A 522-nucleotide genomic window follows, 5' to 3' on the forward strand; every position below is an offset into this window, starting at 1 on the left:
CAACATATTGTTCTATTCTTTATCAGAACTAATAACAATGACAAACATTCACTACACATTTCTAGACAATTGCGAGCGAACAGATATTGCTGTTAGCCGGTTAGACGGAGACCTACAAGCTGCGCGGAGCGAACACAACACACACAACTAAATACGTATCTTGCATGCTACAGTACAGAGTACATGACAGCAACAGTTTTTAAAAGAATTACTTCACTTTCAGAATAAAAATTCCCTGATAATTTACTCACTCCCATGTCATCCAGGATGTTCATGTCTCTCTTTCTTCAGTCGCAAAGAATTTAAGGCTTTTGAGGAAAATATTGAGAAGGGTATAACTGCAACCTGGAGATCTCCAAATGGGGGCGGGAACTCCAAAACGGGGTGGGAGCTCCAAAATAGGGCGTGGCTTCCTCCCATTGACAGACAGGCACATGACACGCATGCGCACTTCCCCCCCAATCCACTTCAGTGCAAACTCCGCCCCACAGCTGATTCTAAAGATTTTATTGGTTGTGTCAA

This window comes from Sinocyclocheilus rhinocerous, unplaced genomic scaffold, assembly GCF_001515625.1.
Source record: "Sinocyclocheilus rhinocerous isolate Xijiao unplaced genomic scaffold, SAMN03320098_v1.1 scaffold9861, whole genome shotgun sequence".
Taxonomy (NCBI): Eukaryota; Metazoa; Chordata; class Actinopteri; order Cypriniformes; family Cyprinidae; genus Sinocyclocheilus; species Sinocyclocheilus rhinocerous.